The 15,776-nt window shown below is 46.3% G+C and overlaps 1 protein-coding gene across 3 annotated transcripts in view; it reads right to left on the bottom strand.

Annotated features, from left to right (window-relative positions):
* Nucleotides 1-15,776, bottom strand: part of DCAF8 (DDB1 and CUL4 associated factor 8) — a 317,296-nt gene that overhangs the window by 116,855 nt on the left and 184,665 nt on the right. The window lies entirely within an intron of this gene.

Raw genomic sequence — 15,776 nt, 5'->3', positions numbered from 1 at the left:
AAAAACTTTTTTTGTATTTGTGCATTGGTTCAAAAGGTGTGGACATTAGCCTGGTTAACATAATGTTCACGTTCCGTGTTGGTATAGGAGGTGTACGTGGTGGAATTACTTAAGTCCCTCTTTGAATGCCTTTACGACAGGTATACTGAAAAGAGATTGGTGTTTTCTGTTTTGTAGGTACGCTACGATTGCAGCCAAATGCAGGCATATTGATGTGTATGCTAAATGTGCTTTTTTGAAGATTTAAAAGGTAACATACCAGTTGTTGGTCAGATGAATGAGGGTGGGTTTATGTTGTTTGCAGCACAGTAGTGTACAAAACGTTTCCATTTTACAGAATAACACACCCTTGTGGTTTGTCTTATGGCTTCCTTAAGAATGTTCATGCATTCTTGAGGGAATTCTAGATACCCAAATTCTATGACCTCGGGAGCCAGATTGCAAGATTGAGTTGTTGAACATTGGGGAACTTAACCCAGCCCCACTCCGAATTAGACGAGCTACAATGTTGGGTAGCTTCTCGGGAGGCACTATGGAGAGCTCCATCAGTGTTGTATACCAAGGTTGAGGTGTCCATGTGGGAGATATGAGTATCATTGTTAGTGAAGCTTGTCTGCGTTTCCTATCCATGTAAGGAATGAGAGGGAGAGGCGGGAATGCATACGCAAATATTTATTTATGAGATTTTTATTGCGCAAACAAATACCCTAAGGTGTCTCGGCGCATGTGTGGGCTAGCAGGACCACAGCAATAGAGTTCACTGATTAAACAGCCATGTCTTTAAGAGCCTCCGGAAGCTCATCAAATTGGGGGCATTTTTGATACTTAGTGGTAGAAGGTTCCAGAGTTTTGGTGTGGCAACCCGAAAACGTCTGTCTCCCCAAGTTGCCGTTCTTGTACGAGGTACTGATAGAAGGCAGATGTTAGCAGATCTCAGCAGCCTCTTGGGAGTGTACAGCTGAAATGCCTCAGTCAGAAACTTGGGTCCAACGCCATGCACTGCCTTGTAGGCAATGCAGAGGGCCTTGAACTTAATACAGCTCTCTACTCTGAGCCAATGAAGCTGGCGAATGGCAGGAGTAGTAGGCTGGCGGCGAGGAATGTCTAAGAGAATTCTAGCAGCCGCGTTCTGTATAGACTGTAGCTTAGACAGCACACGTTTCTGGGTGTTAAGAAAAAGGGCATTTCCGTAATCGGTTTTGGAAAATACCAAGGTGGTGACTAAGGTCTTCCCAGCTGAGATGGGGAGGTAAGGCAGCAATTTCTTAATTTTCTTTAAAATAAAGAAAGCGGAGGAGACAACCTTGTTGACATGAAGGTTGAATGTCAGCTTGCTGTCAAAAATGACTCCCAAGTTCCTCGCCTTTTCCACTGGGACAGGTGGAGGGCCCAGCTGGTAGGGCCACCAAATGGAAGACCATTCTGGGGAGGGATTGCCAAAGGATATAACCTCGGTTTTATCCGAGTTGAGCCTTAGGCAATTGGAGGACATCCACATACTAACAGCAAGCATAGCCTCCTGGAAATTGGCTGCCACCGCTGTACCGTTCTTATGGATCTCCAGCACCAGCTGGGTGTCATCTGCATAAGATGTTAATCGCACCCCATGGGCCTTTATTACCCTCGCTAAGTCCGCTACGTAGATGTTGAATAACGTGGGACTTAGCGAGGAGCCCTGTGGAACTCCACATGGTAATGCAGAGACGGGAGAGTAGAAATTACCCAGCTTGACTGTCTGGGTACGGTCGGCCAGGAAAGATGAAATAAGGTCTTTAGCCGATCCGTTTATCCCCATAGCTGTGACACGGTCGACCAAGATGGCATGGTCGACCGTGTCAAAAGCTGCGGACAGGTCCAAAAGAATCAGGATGGCCACACCTCCCTGGTCCATAATGGCTCTGATTTCATCTGAAGCTTTTATTAGAGCGGTCTCCGTTCCATGTCCTTTTCTAAAGCCAAACTGCGTTTCGTCTAAGAGTTGGTAAGTGTCGACGAACCCCAAGAGTTGTTCATTCATCAGGGCTTCGCAGATTTTGGCAGGAAAGGGGAGACAAGCAATGGGTCTATAACTGACCAGAGCAGAGGGATCCAGGGAGGGCTTCTTCAGAAGAGGTTTAATCACTGCCTTCTTCCACAGGGCTGGGTAACTGCCGGTTTGAAAGGCAGTGTTGCAGATTTCCATGAGTGGGTGAGAGATCACCTCACTTAAATTAGCCATCACTGAGGGAGGACACGGATCCAGAGGGATCCAGACTTAATGATGGAAATGAGTCTGCTAATTTGATCTTCTGTGGTGGTGGCAAATGAGGAGAGGGAGGCGTGGTTAGTATGGAGTATTTCCTTACTACTAACAGTGGATCTGGTCCCTGCCTCCCCGCCAAAGGATGCGTAGATATCTGCCACTTTAGTGATAAAAAAGGTGGACAGCGCATTGCAGAAAGGCTGCAGAAATATCACTGACCGGGTCATCCATAGTGCATTGACCTTGGATTGTGGATGCAGGCGCCTGGATGTAAAGTTGCGGCATTTTGCGTTTTCGATGGTGGTGAAGAGATCTACTGATGGTGGCCCCCACCACTGGAAGTGTGTCTGTATGGTCTCAGTGTGGATTTCCAACTCATGGACTTGTTGTTGTGTTCTGCTTAGTAGGTCTGCTAGTTAGTTGCCCACTCTCCTGGTATATACTGTTCTAGGAGGTGGACTGTGTTTGTCGGCCCATTTCCATATGAATTGGGCTAGCTGAGATAGTTGTTTCTGAATGTAGTACATTGCGGTCATATTGTCTGTTCGTAGAAGGACATTTTCCCTGATATTTTGAGTACTAAGATTTTGATAAATGGCTAGCAGTTCTAACATATTGATTTTCAATGTCTGTTGTTTTTGGAGACCAAAGTCCCTGTACCGGAATGTCCTCCATATGAGCACCACAACCCATGAGTGACGCATCCGTTATGGTTGATACCTGCGGGATTGGGTACCTGAAGGCTCTTCACATTTGTTTGTTCTGCTAGTTCTACCATTGTAGTGCCTGATGGACCTTGGGTGAAACCAACACTAGTTCATCCATTTTGCCCCGCACATGTGACCATTGTGATGCTAAGCACTTCTGTAGGGTCTCATGTGTAGTCTTGAATGTGGAACTATCGCTATGCAAGAAGCGACCATACTCAGAAGGTGTATCAAGGTTTTGAATGCTAGGCGATGGTGTGGTTGATAAAGAGCAGGTTGGTTCTGTAGATTGAGAACCCTCTGTGGTTTGGGGTATCCTTTTGCTGTGATTGAATTGCTAAAAGATTTTTAAAAAACTGATCCAAGATAAGGCTGAATCCGGAGAGGTTGTAGACGGGATTTGGTGGCATGGATTGCAAATGCCAATTTGTGTAAAAGGTCGATTGTGGTTTGAGTGTCCTGTAGACATTTTGGCTTGCTGGAACTCTTGATCCGCCAATCGTCAAGATAAGGAAACACATATTTGTTTCCCTTCTTAGTTTTTCATCTACTACAGCAAGACATTTTGTGAATACTCAAAGGGCTGCTGCCCACCTGAATAGTAGTACTTTAAATTGATAAGGACGTCCACTTACCACTAGCTGGAGATATCTGCGATGTGCCGGGTGGATTGGAATATGAAAATATACATCCTTTAGATCTAATGCATTCATGAAGTTGCCTTCCTGTAGTAATGTTATTACATATTGAAGTGTTACATGTGGAAGTGTTCCGAGAGGGCATAAGTCCAGTATGGGAAGTAGTGAGCTATCCTTTTTGGGTATTAGGAAGTATAGGGAGTACACCCTTTTGTTGTGATGTTTGAAAGGGACAGGTTCTTTTGCCCCTTTTTAGGCCAAGCCTTGGCAGCGCATGCACGGTCTCTCGACATGCTGTATTCTTACTTACCTTAAACTTTAATTCAGCATGCATGCCTTAAACATTTTCACATACAAAACATTTAAAAGTAAGGACAATCCTCTTTATAGTACATTCTTCCAAATGAATAATGAAAGCTCATAATAATGGCTTCACAGTTATACCATAAAAAAAATTATTCAAGATTTCATAAAAGTTAACATTTGTTACAAGATAAAAAGTCATATATACAAGAAGATAAAACGACGGATAATCACATAACTGTCGTTTACATAGTAGAACATCATTGCTTAATAACTGTTATATAAAAGTAAGCCTTTTTTGATATGTACAATCAGAAACTTAGATAACATCTATATAATACATTACCCCTAGTCTCTTTTTGATCCTAGTTCCATGACCAATAATACTTGGTGGCAAAAGCAAATTAGGTACTAAGAACCAGCCCACTTTGACCTGAGCTTCTTTCTTGCCACTTTTTGCTAATGCCCTACGTATGGTAAAGAAACTTGGCAACTACACAGACAAAAACAGGTCTGGTGTCCGATTTAAGAATTTGCAAGGCATCCCGGTAATCCCGTGTGCCCATTTGCTGACAGACTGGTTTAATCCATTTCAATCTAGGGCGCACATAAACTGGACAGGCGAACAACACATGGGCTACGGACTCAGATGATGCCTTGCAACCAGGGGTGTTGATTGGAGTTGGGACTTTAGTATGCCAGTTGGCAACTAACTTGTTCAAAGGGAGAGTGCCAAACCTGAATTGTGTGTAAAGCTTCCTATGGTGGGTTACTTGGATTAGATTAAAATAAGGTTTCAGAAAACTGACATGTTTATGAAGTAGGAATTCTGTTGTAACTTTTCCCCGGTCAGTCCTGCTAAAGTCTAATTGTGTGACCCATTCCCAGTAGTGCCTCTTTACTATGTCTTTTTGGAGCAAGGGTGAGTCAAGATTTTCCCAGGCTCCCGAAGCCATATATCGGTAAACAGTCTCCATATATTACTCAGCCACCCGTCTTTGTTGGTAGTATCTAGGCGGATAACCTCTGCCAGGGCTTCAGCATTAGGCAGTCGCTCCGGGGTCCTAAGGATTCAGGCCCAGAATAGCAAAGGACAGAGCTTAGCTATGTCACTAATAGCACGTTGTCCCATGTCTAACATTAAAGGATGGAGTGGAGTGCTTTGGGGCAACATCACTAGATTCCTTAAAAATGTGTGCTTTGAACTAGGGAGGTCAGCTATCTTGTTGAAGCCCCACAGCTAAGACCCATGGAGGGCAGAACTAATAGCTTTTAAGTCAAACCTGCAGAGCAGCGGCAACTGGTCTACTATAAGAGGAGCGATGTTCTTTCCCCAAGGACCCTGTTATAAGCTTATGGTTCAGTACCATTTTCATTACATGAGGCTTCCAGGTCATTTTTCAGAAAGGTTTACACCTAAGTAATCAAAGGAGATGGGCTACCTTTATATGATTTATGAGGATTAAAAATCATAAATTTGGTTTCTCACATATTTATTTCAAGGCCCGAATGTCACAGAAAAGTTTAAATCTTTACTTGAGGTGGGTCAATTCTATATACCCTTGGTGTCATCTTCGGTTTTGGTCCTGACCCATGTACCAGAGTATTCTGCGTGGGTTCCTCAACCTATAGCTACGACTCTTATTCCTCCTAGGATTCGTCAAAGGCGACATAGCAGGACTGGCGATGAGGACCTGACTTGAGTTGGTAGCTCGGCCTTGATTTCACTCTCACTGTGCGATTCTTCGAGCGAGAAATCTGCCTCAACTGCCATCTCCATGTTATGTGCTGGGCGGTGATCTCTTCTGTTTCACAGACCTTTACTTTTGAAGAGGCTGCATGCTGTGTAGTCCTGTTCCTTGTGCTCTTGTGATAAGCACAAATTACAGACGTTGTAACAGTCGGAAAAAGTGTATTTGGCCCAGCACCGAGGGCACCGCCAAACTAAGCTTTTTGTTTTTTCGTCAATTAACCAGAGATGGACAATCTCTATGGGTGGGGATGTCGACGATTCGGAAGGCTGGTGCGTGTGCTCGATCTGTACACAGTTCCAATGTGTTTCGATTCATGTGTTGATCTCCCTTTATCGATCTTCGGTCGTGTGGATCTTCTTTTTCTTCTGTAGGCCACGTGAGCATCAAAACTATAGAGCTCTGACGCAGTCCGTCCGAGACCGATAGCAGAAAAAAGTATCTAAAAAAGGAACCGTTGAACATGCCCAATCCTATGAGAAGGAGGAGATAAGTCGCACAACACTGACCATAAAACTTCCTCGAGAACAACAACTTGCAGAGTCGGGGCCAAACACCAGATGGCAGGAGTGTGCATAGCATGTGTATGTGCGGCCAACACATGCTACTAATATGACAGATCTTAAGATCCGTGTCCGGGACCTGTAAGCAGCTCACACTTCGTTCAGCACCTCTACAGCACTGGCAGAATCCCTCCGCCATTAAAGGTGCTCCTCAATGAAGTCTGGAACACTTGGCTTGCGACCCAGAATAGCATATATCAATGGGGTGACCAAACTAGCAAGACCCTTCAATGGCTGTGTACTAATGTGGTTTGCCGGACAGTTACTGTATATATTACGGATGAGGAAGGGGTTGGACGGGCGGGGGACAAGTGCACTGTGCAGTGTTGTGCTCCATGACTTTGTTAATGATCTGCCCATGCGCCCCCAATCTGACCTCGAGCAGGAGTCATCGGACAGGGATTTCACAAGTAAGGAGGTGGGTGGTGGTGGGGGGTTTTGGGGTTGTGGGGGGGCTCAGTCTCAGAGAGGCAAAACACTTGGACCCAACTGCTTCCTGGTTGAGTTATTGAAGTAATTTACAGGACACGTCATGTAGCCCCTCAGCAAGGTTTTAGCCGGACCTTTGCTTGGCAGAAATTGACATTATACCAAAGAAGGGATACCCATCGGACAGCTATTGCTCCTACTGCCCTACTTCCCTTCTGAACGTGAAGGTAAAAATGTGGGCAAAGGCACTGGCCAACAGACTGCTCACTGTGATCTCCACCCTGGCACATGCTGATCAATCCAGCTTCATTTGACGGAGGGTCACAAGGCACAATATACAGAATCTACATAATGCTTTGGCACACACTGGAAGACCTCCGGGTGCACATGCACTCTTTTCGATAGATTTCCACAAGGCAGTGGGACTATTTGTACTGCCTACTGTAAAAACTGAACTGAAATTTCTCAAGTGGGCACGACTACTGTAAGTGGATTTCCAGGTGCGTGTCAGGTTGGGATGTTCGCTGTCCACTTCATTTCCACTAAATAGGGTCATAAACAAGGAATGGCCTCTGTACCCGCTGCTGTTCGTGATAATAATTGACCCTTTGGTGGGGTGGCATTGCATAGATGCCCTATCCAGGGTATTTGAGTGGGTCCCCAGGGTCTCGGATAGATCGCATTATACGTGGACGATGTCCTTATATTTCTGGACGATCCACAAGAGTCCAGACCCCGTGTGTTCCAGATCATGGGACTCTTTGGGTCCTTTATGGGGCTTTCGGTCAACAAAGCAAAGGCCTCTGTTTACCCGATAGAGTGCCCCCCGCCCCCAATTAGCGCTTGAATGGGCAGACGGCATACTGGGAAGGGTTTCAATATCCTAGAGTGTATGGCAGCCCTTATTGAGCATGGGCACACAATATCCAGCCTCAACTGGAGCAAGTGTCCCGGTACTTCGGGTTGTAGTAGACACTGCCACGCTCTATACTTGGATGCTTGGCTATATACTAGTGATTTGCCCAGAATCACAGGATGTTCAGCGTCATTGCCGAGACTCCAACCCGGTTTCCCAGATTCTTATCTTATCTGATCTTATCTTAACAAGGTTTTATAGAGCGCTAGTACACCCGAGGGTTTCATGGCGCTGACCGACAGAACTAAGAGACTGCAATTTAAAGGCTAGAAAGAGGGTTATGCCAGAGTATGGACAAACAGCCAGGTTTTAAGGTACCTCCTGAACGGGAGTAGGGTGGTACAGGAGCGGATTTCCAGAGGAAGGGAGTTCCTTAATTTGGAGGCAAGGGTAGCGAACCTACGCCCTCCCTTACGTTGGGATTTATAGCGAGGAACAATCAGGAGAGTTTGCGACGCAGAGCGTAGGCAGCGTGGGGGGATGTACCTAGGCAGAAGGTTTTGAATAAACTGCGGACTGCGGGCATGTAAAGACTTGAAGGTCATGCAGGCAGTTTTAAAGGCGACCCGTTGTGTAATCGGAAGCCAATGAAGTTGCCTCAACAAAGGTCTGGCTGACTGCCAACGCGGAAGGCGGTAAATAAGCCTAGCTGCCTGAATTTGAGCCATCTGTAGGCGTTTACTGAGGGTGACCGAGTGACCCGGGTAGATGGTGTTGGCGCAGTCTAGATGTGACAACACCAGGGCCATCACCACCTGGGTCAAGGCTTGCTGGGTAAGCATCCGACTGATCTTTTTTATTTTACGGAGCTGGAAAAAACATGATGACACAACCGAGTTCACTTGAGGCTTTAATGATAAATCTTTATCAATAAGCACCCACAGACTTTTGACTGAGCTGGACAGGATAGGGGGGGGCAAGTTCGAGTGGCCAATAATGTGGGCCCCAAAGTAATTGCCTTTTGCCAAATAAGACCAGTTCTGTCTTATCAGGATTTAACTTTAGTTGGTTACTATCCATCCAATGGCGTATATGGAGCATGGTATTCTGGAATTGGTGGAGAGTCCAGGGAATCATCGATTGTGAAGGTGAGTTGCAGGTCTGCATAATTAAAAGTAGTGATTTTGAGAGTTTTTAGTGATTGAAGCAGAGGGAGCATATATATTTTAAATAGAATGGGCGACAATGAGGAACCCTGAGGGACCCCACAAGTAGTGTAGAGTTTGGGGGATGAAAAAGGGGGCAGACCAACTGCCTGAGAGCGGTCCTTACGAAAGGACCTGATCCAGTTGTGGGCTGAGCCGCAGATGCCGGCTAGTCTGACACGGTCGAGAAGGATGTCATGGTCGACCGTGTCAAACGCAGCCGACAAGTCGAGTAGGACCAAGGCCTGGGGAATTCCCATATCAGCGTTATAACGCAGGGAATCTAGGACCGCCGTGATGACTGACTCGGTTGAATGAGCCGGACGAAATCCGTCTTGAAAAGGGTCCAGAAAGTCGGATTGTTCTATGAAGCTGGAGAGATGTGATGTTACGTGAGCGTCTAGTACTTTGGCTAAGTACGGAAGGAGGGATATTGGCCTGTAATTAGATAGAACAGTGAGCTCCACTCCAGATTTGTTTGGGAGGGGCACCACCACAGCCTCCTTGAAAGAGTTGGGTAACGTATCTAGAGTTAAAGAAGCGTTAAGAAGTCCTAATATAGGAGAGGGGAAGGCAGTGCAGACAATTTTTAGAATATGGGGAGGGCAGCAGTCTCGCGGGGATCCAGACTTTACCCTGTTCAGGAGGGAAAGTAGGGCGGGGACATCCAAGAGGGGAAAGTGATCAAGGGAGACGGTGCAAGTGACTTGTGTCAGATCGGAAGGGGCAGGGGTAGTGACAGGTATACTGGATTTAATAGTTACGACTTTGCCCAGGAAGTATTGATTGAGAGTGTTACAAAGATCCTGAGTGGCCACGGGCTTAGGCTGGGTTCTTCTAGGGTTTGAGAGTTTGTCGACAATGGAGAAGATACCCTTAGAATTATTATTTGATTTTTCGATTATACTAAAAAAGAAGGCCGCTTTGGCAAGAAAAATAGCCTTCATGTAGTCCGCACGAGCGGACAAGTAGCGTGCCTTTTCCGGGGTGTTGTAGGTTCTTCTCCATTCTCGCTCCTTTTGGCGAACAGTTAATTTTTTTGCCCTAAGGTCAGGGGAGAACCATTTATGAGCATCAGATTGACGGATAGTTTTCAGTTTTTTCAGCGGGGCGTGTATCTCACTTGCAGTTTCAAGCCAGTTGGAAATGTCAGCCACGGCCCGATTAAGATCCGTGTTATGGACGGGTAAGGAGTCCTCTAGACTTCCCAGGAAGGCTGGGGTATCTAGAGAACCCCATTTCCTGATAAGGCCCTTCTTGGTGTCTATATTTATTGTAGGCTTAGGAATAGAGATGTTGAATTGTATCAGAAAATGATCAGACCAATTGCAGGGGGGAACGACAGGGGGAGAGATGCTAAGGTTCGTGCTCCAGATCTGATCCAGTGTATGCCCTTTAATATAGGTGGCGGTATTGATATGGTGGCTGAAATTAAGCCCAGTAAGAAGCTCCGTGAGCTCACTGGCTAAAGGGCCACCAAGCTCGTTGTTAAGTCAGTAATTGAAGTCACCGAAAGATCTTCGTATAGTCGGTGACCAAGACGGCCAAATGGTCGCACAGAGAGAAGGGAAAGAGGGGCATACTCTGGGGAGGTCTGTATATCAGTACACATAGAAGTGGGGCCGACCTAGAGTCAAACCTGATGACCAGATTGTCGGCTGCGGGAAGGTCAAGAGATGTCATTTTAGAGAATACATGAATCTTGTTGATAATGGCGGCTACTCCGCCTCCTACTTTCCCTAGGTCACGGTTTATCTGTAAGATGTAATAATTATCAGGGAGGGCAGCTAAGATGTCTGGGGATGATTCAATATTAAGCCAAGTTTCCGTCAGGAAAAGAATGTCAGGTTTTTGGCAGGCAAGGAGGAGGAAAATATCCAGCTGGTGTTTTACTAGGGATCTGGTGTTAAGATAGAGAATGTTTAATCGTTGCAGATGCCGGCAACGCACTTGGGGTAAAGATCTCAGGGGACTGGAGGGGGGTAGAAAGATGCCTAGTTGTTTTAGATGACTAGTAGAGGCTGGGCTCAGTGGGCAGGCTAAACCACGAAGGTCTACCAAATTCTCCGAGGAATATATTCGAGAAGGAGCAGGGGATCTGGCCCCTGGGCCCGGCCTGGCGCGGACGGGCTTGTCTTTGGCGCGCCTTCGCGGGAGGGGGCACACATTATATGCTGGCTAAGATGCTGTTGTCAGGAAGACTGGAGCGTCAACCCTGGGCTACCCCCAAGATGGGGGAATTCCCTCATAGTCCCCGTGTCAGCGCCTAATCGGCTGCACGGGTGGAACAGGCGACGTGAGGAGGAGAGGGAGGGTAGGTGCACAGTAACACAAAGCTCAAAGTTTTAAAAATAACATACAATTAAAAAATTGTCGGGCTTTCCGCCTCAGGAGATTACAGCGTCCTATCAGTATTGCGCGTGGGGCAGGAAGCGTGTCTTTTATGCTGGCTAAGATGCTGATGTCAGGAAGCCTGGAGCGTCAACCCTGGGCTACCCCCAAGATGGCGGAATTCCCTCACAGTCCCCGTGACAGCGCCTAATCGGCTGCATTCGAGGTCGACAGCTCTATCCTTTAGGCCAACCCCTCTCCCCAACGGTGGTATTGAGACCCCCGGACCTACTTTCGTACTACAGGGTCGCCCACCTCATCATAATAAATGAATGATGGTATATCATTGCACCAGACCCAGAATACCATACCAAGAGATGGACTAGGCAGGAGATACCCCCCTACAATTGCTATACAGGGGGACTTCTACTGATGATCACCCATCGGAAACAAAAGTAACCCTTCAGATATGGAAAGGCACACACAGTGCCCTCGAATGGAGGGGACGCTGGAAAAAAGGAACCCCACTTTGACACGGTACCCGGGTGCTGTAGGTCACATCCGCAAAGGGCTTCAAGCCGTGGGACTTCGTAGGCATTTCGACACTGGGAGAGATTACATGGGGTATTGCAAAGGAATCCTTTCTGGAGCTGCAAGCAGAATAGGATTTGTATCCCTCACAGTTACTCCGGTACCTGCAGCTTCGACACGCCCATACCCAGTATGTCAGGGTCTCGATGACCCGCCAGATCACAGCCCTTTGGAGGCTAAAATATATATGGGTGACCTCAGGCGGGCAACTAGAGCCAAATTTCGGGGGGGGGGGGGGGGCTGAAAAATATTTCGGGGTGGGGGGGGTCTAATGCTAACAACCACAGACAGAGTGGCTGTAAGAAGGTGTGAAAGCATAACAAAAGCCTAATTTACAAGTAAATGGTCTTTTAAAGACCGGTTAACTACTCTGGTGCGGCTGCAATCAGACAGTTGCCATCCCGCAAAGCAGTGTCAGCCCTCGGCTGACACACACGACAGGGGGGAGGGGGGACTGAAGCCCCATGAGCCCAATGAGTGTTGCGTGCCTGGGTGACCTGGCTAGCCACAAAATCAATATAACTCACTCTACGAGAAGGACTCTGAACATGAGGGGGAAAAAGGGGGGGGGAAGTCTACAACTAAATTTGGGCCAGTTGGTTCCAAGAAGAGGAATCAAAGAGAGAAGACCTCTTTGGAAAACCCAAAAGGTTGTTAGTACTGCCCTCAATCACTGTATAGTGGCATGCTTCATCATAGGGCCGCAGCAACACCATTTCGTAGACCAACGTACAGGATGGAGAGTAAAAGAAAAACTTTTTTATAAAGAAAAACGGAAGAAGAAGTCTAGGAATCCTTGCTGCAGAAAAGAAAGGATAGTAAAACTGTCTAAGTAGGGACCCTACTACTTTATTCTGGGTCCCACTTGGCAAGATTAAAAAGGTTTATGGGGTATACGAGAGAGGTAACATCTCCATTACCCTATCTGCTGTATCAACAGGTTTCTACCCTTGTATGCCACAAAATCTCCCAGGGGTCCCTCAGGGCTCTAGCCTGAGCCCGGCTCTTTTTAATCTTTATATGGTACCCCTGATGAGGCTGATCGCGTCATTCAAGATCAGCTCTATCTCATACGCTGACGACACCCAATTGATATTGGTGTTGGATAGGGAGCGTCCAGAGGCCGAGGAAGATCTTAAGGACTGTCTTGCAGCCATCTTTAAATGGATGACAAACAACCATTTAAAGTGCAACGCCGGAAAAACTGAAATCCTACCTATAGGGAACAACAACCTCTTTTCCCCAACAGTATGCTGGCCAGCAGAGGCTGAAGTGCCCCCAAATACAATCACTTCTGCCCGTAATTTGGGCATTAAATTGGACCATCAGCTGTCTTTTAAACCTCAGGCCGTGGCAGTGGCAGGTATGTGCTTTCAGATCATCAAAGCACTAAGGAAGTTTTTTGACCTTCTTCCGTTATCTGCGAGGAAAACTGTCGCAGTGGCCCTAATGAGTTCAAGGCTAGATTACTGCAATGGACTATATGCCGGAACAAATAAACTGGTGCTTCACAAACTACAAATGGTCCAAAATGCGGCAGCCCGCCTTGTACTGCGTCTGCCCCGTAAGTCATCTGCCTCGGCAGCATTGAATACTCTTCATTGGCTGCCAATAGGCCAAAGAATTTTGTTCAAAATTCTTTTGATTACCTTTAGGGCTTTTCACCAACGCGGTCCAACCTATTTATATAATGGGTTTAAAAGATATTATCCAAATCGTTGCTTAAGATCTGCTCATCAGAACTTACTCACTCCCCCCCATTTTAAGTTGGCTACAAAAGGTGGCAAATCTCTTTTTGTATTGGGAACTAAAGCCTGGAATAAACTTCCATTACATCTGAGTTCAATCCCCCAGGAAACCCATTTCAGGAAGGCATTGAAAACTTGGATTTTTTCTTTGTCGGACGCCATCTGCAGGACCCTAGTGTAGTGTGTGATGTAAAAGTTAGTGACACTTTCCTTTTTTTTCCCCACAACTCCTCCATCTGAGTTGTCTATGCGCCAAGATACTCCTTGGAGTGAAAGTTGCGCGGTAGAAATGTCCTTTACATTACATTACAGGTATACTGCTCACTGGTGGTCAACACTCATGATATCTTTGCTAGCCTATGGAGAGCATGGGAGGGAGAACTAGGACCTCTTACCAATGATGACTGGAGGAAGGCTTGCGCATTCTCCCCACAAAGCATCCATTGCCTCACAGTTTCGTATCGTACAGTGGAAAGATTTGCACAGGGTCTACTATAACGAGGGAGAGGCTGTGGAAGATGGGGGTGGTGGCCTCTCTGGCATGTCTGTGCTCCCTGACGCAACACGGGGACCTGAATCACACGGTTTGGTCCTGTGAAAGTGTGGCCCCATTCTGGAACAGGGTGCAGTTATGCTTGGGCAGGGTGCTGGGGTGGGCTTTGCCCCGGGATTCCCAAACTGGTTCTTCTTCATGTCTCTGATGAGATGGATGTGGAAAGGTACTGGGCCGCACAGTTGTAGTTGGGCTTGGTGTTGGCAAAAAGGGACATTGCCAGGGCTTGGAAAGACTACAACCCTTTCACCTTAGACCACTGGAAGGCTGGGCTGGACTGCTGTATGAGCCTGGAAATCCCCATCTATGAGGACAGGGGCTGTCCTCTTCAACATTATAAAATATGGGTGGCAGGGTGCCAGTTTCGGGGCATCAGTCTCCAGAAGGATGAGAATCCCGCCCCTTTCCTGGTTTAGGAATTTCGGACATACATACCTAAGGCCTGCGAAGGAGCCAGAGGGGAGTGGGAACCAAAGGAAGTTGGACACATTGTGGGACACTGAGCAGACTGGGAGGGGCGAGGGTATATGTCTAGTATAGATGTGTTGGAAGGTCTATAGTGAAGGTTCAGTTGACTGAGCGACTACTGTGCTGCACAGTCAGATGTGTATTCGTCTGGTTCTTACTCCTTGTTTAATATCAAGAAAAAGCGGTTAGAAACATTTATAATAAAACTAGAAAAATCTTTTGCACAGAGTGCACTATTTCCTTTAGGTGGAGGATAAAAAAGCTAATAAGATGACAGAAACCGGGGAGGAATTAAAAGAGGTCAGTGCGAGCAGAAGGTGCTCTGAACCTGAGCTTCTAAGCTTTCTTAACTTACTAAGCCAGTATCGCTTAGGCTGTACTACTGAATGAAGACACATTATTCAATTGTGATGACAATTACAGACAAAAAACAAATTCAAAAGCAACAGCAAATATTCTATGCACTTTCAAAAAAACAATTAAACAAATTCTGTGGGGGCTAAAGCAGTTCCAGGTAGGCACATAAAAAATAATTATTCATCCAATGGGAGAGAGACAATGGAACATTTCTTAATACAAATTTAATTAAGATGTAATTTGTCCATAATATTTTCTTCCCTTAATTTACTTAAGAGCACCAGTGGCACATGCCTTACAGCATTTATAACTTTACAAACCTACCTGGAACATTTTTAAAGTAACCACCAAGATAGAATATGATAACACAAAACAGCATTGCGGTGGTCATTCAGGAAACTATACAGAACATTAAGAGGATGGGTAAAATTGTTAGAAGGCTTTAGGGTTCAATCATCTTATGGTACTGAATGTGGAAAGGAGGAGCCTTTGATGTTACACATGGAGTGTCTGTACTAACGAACGTGTGAAAAGTGAGCAGTTTTGCTATCAAGCAGAAGTCACAAGGCAGGTTAGCGGTCACATGCTGTTTGCAATTTAATTATTTACACCAGACATACCCAACACCGGATGGAGTTGCGAAAATATGGCTAGGGTCCCTAGACACTTGCCCTCACTGTCGGGTACTTAAAGCAGACTTCCTACAGATATTCTGCCACTGTACGGACATTAGACCCTACTGAACACAAGTCACGTCCCTTCTAACAGCGCTCATAACTATCAGCCAAGACATACTGAATATCCATTAGGACTGATGCCACCCCTGAAAACCCTTACACATTCTTTTAAATGTATTGACCTTGGACTAGTTCTGGCAAAGTGAGCCATAGCTATGGCTTGGAAAGCATGACAGCCTCCACATTAGTAGAAGTGGCTAGCCCAAGTGCATAAGCGGACCAGGGTGAAATAGTGGTCCTGAAGGGGCTAAACCGGGGTGGGCAGGGAGACACAGGTTTGAGGCGTTGGAAGAATAC

This window comes from Lissotriton helveticus, chromosome 12, assembly GCF_964261635.1.
Source record: "Lissotriton helveticus chromosome 12, aLisHel1.1, whole genome shotgun sequence".
Classification (NCBI taxonomy): domain Eukaryota; kingdom Metazoa; phylum Chordata; class Amphibia; order Caudata; family Salamandridae; genus Lissotriton; species Lissotriton helveticus.
The sequence above is the reverse complement of the archived record's forward strand: the minus strand, read 5'-3'. Positions and strand labels throughout refer to the sequence as shown.